General features: G+C 40.7%; 1 long non-coding RNA gene across 1 annotated transcript; it reads left to right on the forward strand.

Annotated features, from left to right (window-relative positions):
- The first annotated feature begins 938 nt into the window (after nt 1-938).
- Nucleotides 939-9,953, forward strand: LOC134295612 (uncharacterized). Its single transcript, XR_010002246.1, has 2 exons — nt 939-1,104; nt 9,735-9,953. It is a non-coding gene; the product is annotated as an uncharacterized LOC134295612 (long non-coding RNA).
- The last annotated feature ends 298 nt before the right edge of the window (nt 9,954-10,251 follow it).

Here is a 10,251-nt window from a genome sequence, read left to right on the forward strand (position 1 = left end):
TTGTGGACAAGCATACAGATGCGGAGTTCTCTGTTCTGCTCCGCAGTCACACAAGGTGGAGGATGCTTTTAGGTAGTGCCATTTAGCCAGGGTGTCTTCTGATCTGCCCACTCCGCTTCTGAGTCTGTTCAGGGACTTCCAAGTTGCCCATTCTTGGTTTGCCCCTGGGGGCCATCCAATTGGAATTTCCTAGTTTAGCTGCCCAGATGGATACTCTTGCTGTTGCTGGGGGAACATTAAGAGGAGTGGTGGTTCTTATGAAGCTTTTCCTCGATTTGAGTCTCGTGGGAGGAGGCTGATAGCCATGCAGAGGATGGCTTTCATGGTGTTCAACCTTATTTCTCTCACTGTTAGCAGCAACTTCCCGTCGCACATCGGGGATGGGGGGGGGGGGGGAATGCCAGCTAGCTTGTAGAGTTTAGGTTTGAGACTTCCTGTGATTATTCTGCATGTTTCGTTCAATGCTATGTTCACCTGCTTCACATGGGCAGACTTGTGCCAAACAGGGCAGGCATACTCAGAAGTTGAGTAAGACCAGGCCAGGGCTGATGTTCTGATTAATTTTGTGAGATGAAGTTGGCAGAATAGTATTTTAACCTACTTCCAGCCACTTCTCTCATTTCTTATGTAATGTATAAAGTGAGTGCCTATTGGTGGCTTCCAGGACAACGGCACAGTGAATTGATTCATCCATGTGGCAGAGGATTAGTATGAAATCAGAAAGAAAACAAAAGAAAGATGTCCAGAAGGTCAGGATGTTTGAGGACATGATGACTCAAGTGATATGGAACCTGTTGTTTTTGTCAATCAAGAGCTCTCTGCTTGAAACTCAACAAACATTAATAATGCCCCAACAGCTCACAAAGAAATGGTAATGAACAAAACACTGTCACTGTGATTCGTAAGTATGACAACCAGCCTCATGCAGCCATCTCTGTCATGAGCCAAAGAGGCCACCTGGTGTCTGATGTTCAACTGGCTCAGGGGTGCTACATTAGCTTTCACCTCAAACAGCAATATGCCTGGAGCCAGCCCTGACCATGACAGACGGTGTATACAGTGTTCCACACATCTTTTCAGTAGCTCTCCAACGGCAAAGGACTGGTGAGCACTCTTTCACTAAATCCTAACAAGAAAGGTGGGAAAGGGGATGGGATCTGTCTCCCATTGTACAGTATTATTTATTGGGTGTTTTAAACTTTGGACAAAGTTCCATTTCCTAATTGGACATGGAAACCCAATGGGTGACCTTGAGTGTGTCACACATTTTCAGCCCAGAAAACCTGATAGGTTTGTCATAAATGTTCCATAAGTGGGAGTGATTTGAAAGCACACAGTAACAACAAATTCCATATTGGTTACATATGTATAATCCTGCCAGTTAAGGTAAAGGTAATGGTTTCCCCCTGACATTAAGTCTAGTCGTGTCCGACTCTGGGGATGATGCTCATCTCCATTTCTAAGCCAAAGAGCCGGCGTTGTCCATAGGCACCTCCAAAGTCATGTGGCCAGTATGACTGCATGGAGCACCATTACCTTCCCGCTTGACCGGTACCTAGTGTTCTACTCACATTTGCATGTCTTCGAACTACTAGGTTGGCAGAAGCTGGGGCTAACAGCGGGAGCTCACCCTGCTCCTCGGATTCGATCCGTCAACCTTTCGGTCAGCAAGTTCAGCAGCTCAGTGCTTTAATCCGCTGCGCGACTGGGGGCTCCAGTTAACTTGCTCTAACTGGCTCCTGCCAGTTAGATCAAGGTAATGTACATAGTTCTCCTATTTTCCTCATTTTACCTCACAATGATCCTTTAAGGGCTTGGAAGAACATGTCTGGCCCAAGATCACACAAATGATTCCCTGCCTCAATGCAGGCCTATTCCTAGACCTCTTTCAACACGAGGGAATCAACACAGTGTGGTTGGGCCTTGAATTATCTCTTGTTGTTATTTTCATTTCTGACGTATCACAACCCTAAGATCATGAGGTTTTCTAGAGCAGGCAGTGGGTGACATATCCAAGCTCACCCAGTGGGTTTCCATGTCCAAACAGGGAATCGAACCCTGGTCTCCAGAGCCATAGTTCAAAGCTCAAACCACTACACTATGCTAGCTATTGAGTAATCTCTGGAGAAGGCAAAATATGGGGTAGGAATCTCTCTTCCTGCTTCCCATTCTTACACAACTCCAGTGTTCTTGAGTCCCTGTCTTACATTTCTTCATTTTCTGAGTACGACAGTACAATCATCTGATATATTTCCTAAGTAAATTATACTTCCGTTTTGAATCTGAGGCAAGTGGAATTATTTTAGGCAAAGGCACTTTTTTCCTTGAGGATATAACAAACTGCTGGCAGAGCTCTCTGTTCTTATTAGTCTGTGCTGAAGTGCTGCAGGATTAGTTATAATTAACTGTCATTGTGTCACTCCCCCCACAACTCCTCAGATTAATAAAATAAAAAAGACCAGCAAGAAGCATGATTAAAACATCTCTTTTCATCTCCTAAACTGTTCTTTTACCTAGCTCTGAAACATTCCGCATCTTTCCGTGCATGTTGTTGCTTCCTTGACTTCACAATATAAATAGCCCCATTTTTCTAATAATAGCAAGCTAGCCAGAGTGGGCCATATTTTACGATAAACATCCCACACGAAATCAGCAGCCCTTGAACTGTGAAACTCTCCAGTGTGCACTGGCCTAAGGCTTACTCACTTATTTTGTAGGAGCACTAATGCAGTTAATTGATTTGCGGAGTGATTCTTCCAGGCAGCGCCTGGGTGTTCTAAGTACAAGTTCAAAAGTAATGAAATCCACATCTGAGATCACTGTTGGAATGGACATGAAGCTAAAATCGCTCACCAGTGCCCCAAATGCCAATTATAAATTGATTCCCTGCTGGTAGCTGAGGAGGGGCAAAAGCAATTTTGACTCCCATTTCCCTGCAGTGAGCCATACGACATCATATATGACTGTAACACATTGCCCAAAAATCAAAACTGGAAGTCACTGACCATTGTAACTTATAGGCCAAGCAGCAGTATTTCAGGATTTTGGTGGAGGGCTTGGGACTTTCAAGGAAATCTGTTTCAGCCTGAAGACATTAAATGTGTGGTTATTTGGGGGGGGGGGGGGACACACTAATTTTTCATATATATATATAGTTTATAAATATATAATATATTGTATATACATATAATATTGATAATGATATTATAATGGAATACAATATTATACTATTAATAATACAATATAATAATATTAATTATATATTTGTTCTGTCACGTGCTGGGCCTGTAACTATTGTCTTTTGTATAGGATGTATACTTTATGCCCAGCGGGAAGCCAGGGCGCCTCAAAGATAGGTTCTTGAGGATTTTCCTGAAAGGGATGGTCTTTTGAGTCTTTAACGAAATAACAAAGTCTTTATTGTTGAACAAATAATAAATCTTCAAGGAGTCAAATAACACTTCAAAGTTTCCTTAATAAGCTGTTGGCTTTTCAATCTTGTCCCCAGGGGACGGGCAATCGGCTTTGGATAACTGTACTTTCTCTGTAAGAAGAAAACCCCCTTATAACCTCTCCCAGGCTGTCTATCATATGGGCCTAGCTGATGTGGGATCTACTACCAATTTCAAATGCGTCTGGGCATTGAGTAGACCTACCAGCCAAGGCTTGCAGATGTTTCAGCTGGGGTTCCGTGGATTTGTGATGCTGTTCTCTCTCCGAGGTTTCTTTGGAAACTTTAGGGCTGTTTCCCTCAGGAGCTATGAGGCTGACAGGCTGTGAGCTCTCAGCCAGAGCTTTTGGGACTTTTCCCCTGGAATTTCTGTTTCTGTTTTCTCGGATGTTCTATATCCCCGGATCTTCTTGAGATATGAAGCGTTTCTACGGGACGAGCTGGTCTACGTCCTATAGCTTAGGTTCCTTAAGTGAGACTGACTTAAAAATGGCTCCTTCCCTCCCAGAGCCCTGAAAAAGGGGGCGGGGAACCAAACTTAATGATGATGGACAGGCGGCCTGCCCTATGACTGCAAACATTAGCAGAAAGAAAATAAAGTTGGAGCTTCTGGTACAGCCGTACCAGCACAATATTATATATTAAATGTAATATAACTAATAATATTACCATATAATGATGTAGTACAATATAGTAATTTAATGCTTATATTGTGCCATGCTAATAATACATTGTATGTTCATTTGATTTGTAAGCCGCTCTGAGTCCCCTTCGGGGTGAGAAGAGCGGGATATAAATGTAGTAAATAAATAAATAAACAACCCAAAGATACAAACAAGAGGGTCCAGAAGCTTTAAAGGCTGAATACAACTTGTAGAACACACACCCATAAAAAGTTCCTGGAAGCTTCAAGACATGGTTTCCACAAATGATGTTCAGATAATCATTTTTGAATTCTATGAGCCCATGATGCAGCAGACAAATGCATGGTCTGATACATGAGATAAAAGTCATAGTAACGTCTGTACTGTGTTACTTTTTGACACAAGGAGGGCACAACAATGGCTCTTTTAAAACATGGTAACTTCCATATTGGAGCCCCTGGTGGCCCAGCAGATTAAACCGCTGAGCTGCTGAACTTGCTGTCAAAAGGTCAGGGGTTCAAATTCGGAGAGCTGGGTGAGCTCCCGCAGCTAGCCCCAGCTTCTGCCAACCTAGCAGTTCGAAAACATGCAAATGTAAGTAGATCAATAGGTACCACTCCAGCAGGAAGGTATCAGCGCTCCAAGCAGTCATGCCAGCCACATGACCTTGGAGATGTCTATGGACAGCGCCGGCTCTTCAGCTTAGAAATAGAGATGAGCATCAACTCCCAGAGTTGGACACGACTAGACTTAATGTCAGGGGAAAACCTTTACTTTCTACCTAACTTCCATATTAATGGAAAGTTTGCTGTAATAAATTAAGTCTGGAATCCTGTATCAGTTCATGTCTTGCAGTACCTAATCAAAGCTGTAGCTTATCCTTTTCTCACCCCAAGTTTTAACTAAGTGTCTCATGCGGCCCGCCCTGTTATATTGTTTTTTTTTGGTTTTTTTTATTTTGTGTTGCACTGTACATGATTATTTATTGTATTGTTTAATTGTATTATGATATGTTGTTTTTATATTTTGTTATATTGTACTGTTCTGGGCATGGCCCCATGTAAGCCACCCCGAGTCCCCGTTGGGGAGATGGTGGCAGGGTATAAATAAAGTTTTATTATTATTATTATTATTATTATTATTATTATTATTATTATTATTATTATTATTAGCTACACTACTGAATTATAATAGTTTTATACCACATTAGCTGCCATGGCTCAATGTGGCCTTCTGGTGCTTGTAGTTTTATGAGATATTAACCCACCTCTGTCAGAGAGCTCTGGTGCCACAACAAAATACAAATCCCAGGATTCCATGGAGTGGGGCTATGGCAATTGTGATGTCAAACTGCTATAATTCTGTAGTATGGATTGTCTCTGTGTAGCTTCTTTTGGCCCATTCCTCGCAAACCTTTCCAAGAAAACCATGATAGGTTAACCCAAGATCAAAAACAACCTGGAGGCACATAACTACAACAAAATCCACTAACACATTAACTCTTAAATAATGTTCCAGGCTCTCAAAATCATACCAAAGGCAGATTTAAACAAAAAAATTATTTCCCACCTGAAAAGTGACTCAGAAGCGGGTACATACATATCAATAGAAAGGGGAAACTGTAAGCACACTTAAGCTGCCAGTGAGTAAATAGAATTTTCAGGTGCTTCATTATTTCTGCCATCCTAGGAAAAAACAACAATAGGAAGTATATTGTGGTATATCATGCTTTCTCACCTATATTTAACTGGGTGGTTCTCAAATTATGCAGATGTGGGACAATTAAATGTGGAATTTCTCTTTGGAAGATAATAGTCTTGGATAGATTCATCAGGTTTTTAAATAAAAAATTTTAGGCTGCAAGCTTGTACTATACACTTACAGGGAAGCAAGCCCCTCTTGAACACAGCAGGACATACTTCTGAATAAACGTGTTTTGAATTATATTGTAAATCATCATGCTGATTTAGGAAAGAAATTGGCTGAAACACACCTGTTGCTCAAGGCTGTTTTCTGGTATGTGTATTAAGGTGATCTTAACATCACTGTAGGTATCTCATAAATGTATAAATATTCATGAATCAGATTTAATTTGTTAAGGTTATACAGAATAGCTAGGTATAGATACTTGGAGAATATATTATTTCTCTCTGGAAATTGCATCTGACACACTTCACACTGCAAAAAGCAATAATCTAAAATGAAATGGTCAGGAAGGATAGCGGGAGGGTTGTAGTGTTCACTGGTGATGGCACAGTAAATTCCTTAGTTGTTTGTGGGACTTGCACGTCCACAGCATGATACTAAAACCTCAACAGCCTAGTAAAGATGGGAGTGACTTAAGCTGTCCTACACAAATTCAGGCCATTGATCCATCTAGCGAAATATGATCCATGCTGACTGGCAGCTTTTCAAGATAGATCAGGCAATGGTCTTTCTTGGAGACTCCTTGAGTGCAAAGCATGTGTTTTCTCCCTGGACAGTGGCCCTTCCCCCAAGATTATAACTGCAAAAATAGATGTGCTGGCTGGCAGAAATAAGCCAAAATCTTCTGTATAAGTTGAATAACAAGTGTGCATTTACTTCACAAGAAATCAATAACCTGGAAAAGTCCTAGCTTAGGAATTTTCATGATGCAAGATAAAAAGTAAACAGATCATGTAAAACTGTTACAAAAATGTTAGCAATTAATTACATAGGCATACCTAGAAAGAGCCAATGTGATATAGTTGAGTGATGGACTAAAATTCTCGGAGAACAGGATTTGACTCCCTCTCAACCGTGAAGACCTACTGGATAAACTTGGCAGGTCAAGTTATTTCATCCCCAAAGGAAGGAGTTGGCAAATTCCCTCTGAACAACTCTTACCAAGGAAGTCACTATAGGGTCACTATAAACTGGATACAGTAAGGGGTTTTTCTCTCCATACCTCTGGCTCAATTTTTTCAACTAAAAACTGAGGAGTCAATATGCTTTCGTAAGACCCAAATATGAAAGAATTGTGGCTACGGTATGTTCCTGAATCGTTATGTAAATAGTGTGCTCTATCAAGACTATCTGGCAGGAGGACTTTCCTACTGTTGGATAGGGATCATGCCTAATACCTTACTTACTTACTTAGGCGATCCCTCGTAGCTCAAGGATGATGGTCCTCCAAGTGTAGTGTCTTGGTGGTGGATGCGTAGGTGGCTGTGGAGACCTATTCTTGACCCTCATGTTCATCTGCAGTGAGGACATCGGTTTCCAGACATAAAGTGGTCCCAGTGAGGGTTGGCTTGACATGCCTTCCTCTTGGCACGTTTCTCCCTCAAGCCCTCCATTTGTGCCTCTTTAAATTTGGAAGCATTGTTGGTCACAGCTGACCTCCAATTAGAGCGCTCAAGGGCCAGGGCTTCCCAGTTCTCGGTGTCAATGCCACAATTTTTAAGGTTGGCTTTAAGCCCATCTTTAAGTCTCTTTTCCTGTCCACCAACATTATGTTTCCTGTTCTTGAGTTTGGAGTATAGTAACTGCTTTGGGAGATGGTGATCAGGCATTCGGACAACATGGCCAGTCCAGCAGAATTGATGGCATTAGGAGCATCATTTCATTGCTGGTGGTCTTTGCTTCCTCCAGCCCACTGACATTTGTCCGCCTGTCTTCCCAAGAGATTTGCAGGATTTTTCAAAGACAAAACTGATGGAATTTTCAAGGAGTTGAGTGTGATCTCTGTAGACAGTCCATGTTTCACAGGCGTAGAGCAGGGTTGGGAGGACAATAGCTTTATAAACTACCACCTTGGTATCCCTATGGATGTCCCAATCCTCAAACACTCTCTGCTTCATTTGGAGAAATGCTGCACTCGCAGAGCTCAGGCGATGTTGTATTTCAGTGTCAATGTTGATTTTTGTGGAGAGGTGGCTGCCAAAATAGTGGAAATAGTCAACATTTTCTTATGTTACACCATTAAGCTGTATTCCTGGCATTGCTGAGGGATTGGCTTTCTCTATGTTCAATGAGAGGTCGAGCTTCTCGTATGCTTCTACAAAGGTGTTTAGAGTGGCTTGTAGATCTTCTGAATGTGCACAGACTACATTATCATCAGCATATTGGAGTTCTATAACAGATGTTGTTGTGAACTTGGTTTTGGCTTTCAGTCTGCTGAGGTTAAATTGCTTGGCATCTATCCGATAGATGATTTCCACTCCGGTGCCCTAATACCAGTTTTTTAGTGCTGACATATTTTTACAATAGAAACATAGTGTAATGTTACTTTTGATTTTCAGAGGTTTCCATTTTATTACAATGTGTGTATTTTTCTCAGATTCACTTTAGGTTTTAGTTTGTTGGAGGTGGTTGTCTCATATGGGTTTTATAACTGTATTGTAAGTCAATTCAAATAATTACTTTAGTTGTGGAGCAAAACTTAAATAAATAAACTGAAGATATCCCTCCTCACATAGAAGGAGTCTTTTGCTCACAAAAGTGCAGTTGTGAAATCAATATGACATACTGTAGGTTTTGTACTAAATAATCTTTGAGTTCCTTTTTAGCTCTTTAGTTACATTATTCTATTATATTCTATTCTATTCCTATGTTTGTTCGACCAAAGTTGTGCAAACAAATGTAAGAACTGCAAAATCTACCTATTATCATCATGTGTGAACTCAAGCATTCGCTCTTGTGCAAGAAACCATGGCATGGCACCAGCAATATTACACTTTCTGCTCACTGGATGTTCTAGGGGTGTCCTTTACATGGCCACGTCTTGACCTTAACTGATTCACTGAAAGGCTAAACATGATATTGAACTGACAGAACAGGAGGAAAGAAATCTTTGAGCAAAATGGGGACCCTGGCAATTCTCTATTGATGTTTGGCAGTTGATTTGCTTCATTTATGTAGTTATACTCCACTCTGAAAGACAAATGGCTTTTGGTTGGATAGCTTTCTTTGAAACACAGCTCTTTAAAAGTACAAATTTGATTTTTAAACATTTTCCTGAATTTTGTCCAGTTTCATGACTAACATGCCACAAGTATGTTAGAGATTTTAAGAAGATGGCAGATGCAAAGAAAAAATTGGTTTGAATCCTTGGTCAAAATTTCTTGAATGACCTTCCTATGGTGTGTTCTAGCCATGCCATAACAGAGAAAGAGGCACAAGAAACTATCACACAGTTGTTGCACTCATCTACAGTTATGCAGTGGTACCCTATATGTTCATGTATAAGTCTAGAAATGTTAGTCAAAAAATTAAACCTAAAAACCTGGATCAACCTATCTACAAGTCAATGTAAGTCCTGTACCTTTGTCCAAAAAAAAAAAGAAAAAAAAAAAGAACCATCCCCTTCTTCGAGTAAAGTGGAGAAAGACAAAAGCTTATTTCATTCTGGGAGAACCCAAAAGAAACATAAACTCTCTCTACTCTCTCCACCATGGTTCCACTTCTGGCATTTTTGAATGCCTGGAAGGGAAAATGGTTGCAGCCAGGGCCTGCTAACCCCTGAAGTGGCATTGGTGTTTTCGTCTTTCTGTAGACTGACCCTCAACTTATCCATGCGTCATGTCAAAATCCATAATTTTGAACCCAAAACCTGCCCTTGACTTATACACGAGGTTGACTTAAACATGACTATATACAGTATTTATGACTTCCAGACGTTCTTGACAAGCAAGCAAGACTACCCTTGAATGACACCACAACTACAGAATCTACCTTGCTCCATTTGACACTTCGGCTCTTAGAAGATGCTGTGGGAATATAAGAAGAAGATCTCATGGGAGTTGTCAAAACTGAGAGATGAGACCATGCCTGAAGAGGACTTCCTTTAGAGCAGTGAGGAGTTATCCAGTGACAATAAAACTATATGCAAAGATTTTGGCTGTGTCATCTTTGACAATTCTAATAATGTTGAATTGTTATATCAAAATCTAAAGATTCGTTCTACTGATAACCCCTTCTCCGGTATGAAGCCTGATATGGACTTCTCTAAATACTGACCTTTGTGTGTTCAGCATGCAGAACAACAAATGCTAATATACATATTATTGATAAGTAACAGTATCACTATTTTGGATATTGACTGATACTCTGCCTGGATGGTATTATTTATATATATATATACTGGAAATTGAAAGATTTGCATTCACAAAGCTGTAAACAGGAAATCACACC

Source organism: Anolis carolinensis, chromosome 1 (assembly GCF_035594765.1).
Source record: "Anolis carolinensis isolate JA03-04 chromosome 1, rAnoCar3.1.pri, whole genome shotgun sequence".
Taxonomy (NCBI): domain Eukaryota; kingdom Metazoa; phylum Chordata; class Lepidosauria; order Squamata; family Dactyloidae; genus Anolis; species Anolis carolinensis.